Source organism: Etheostoma spectabile, chromosome 2 (assembly GCF_008692095.1).
Source record: "Etheostoma spectabile isolate EspeVRDwgs_2016 chromosome 2, UIUC_Espe_1.0, whole genome shotgun sequence".
NCBI classification, from domain to species: Eukaryota; Metazoa; Chordata; class Actinopteri; order Perciformes; family Percidae; genus Etheostoma; species Etheostoma spectabile.
In genome coordinates, this window is record NC_045734.1 from 25,974,399 (window position 1) to 25,974,663 (window position 265).

Below are 265 nucleotides of genomic sequence, written 5' to 3' on the forward strand. Positions count from 1 at the left end.
AAATTCAGGTTGATCATGTTTTTCTTCCTCCTGTAGGTCAGCTAGCTATGGGTGGCTCCTTATCCAAGAAGAAGAAGAAGTCACCTCTGAACAATGTCTGGAGTCAGCTGACAGAGGCCCTACCCAATAAGAAGCGCAAGAAAAAGAGTAAACTGTCACTGGATAATCTGAACCTGGATAAACTGAGGAAGAAGAAGCGTTCCCAGAAGAAATTTTCACTGTCAAAAGACAAGAAAGAGCAGAATTTTACCCCAAAGTTTTCACT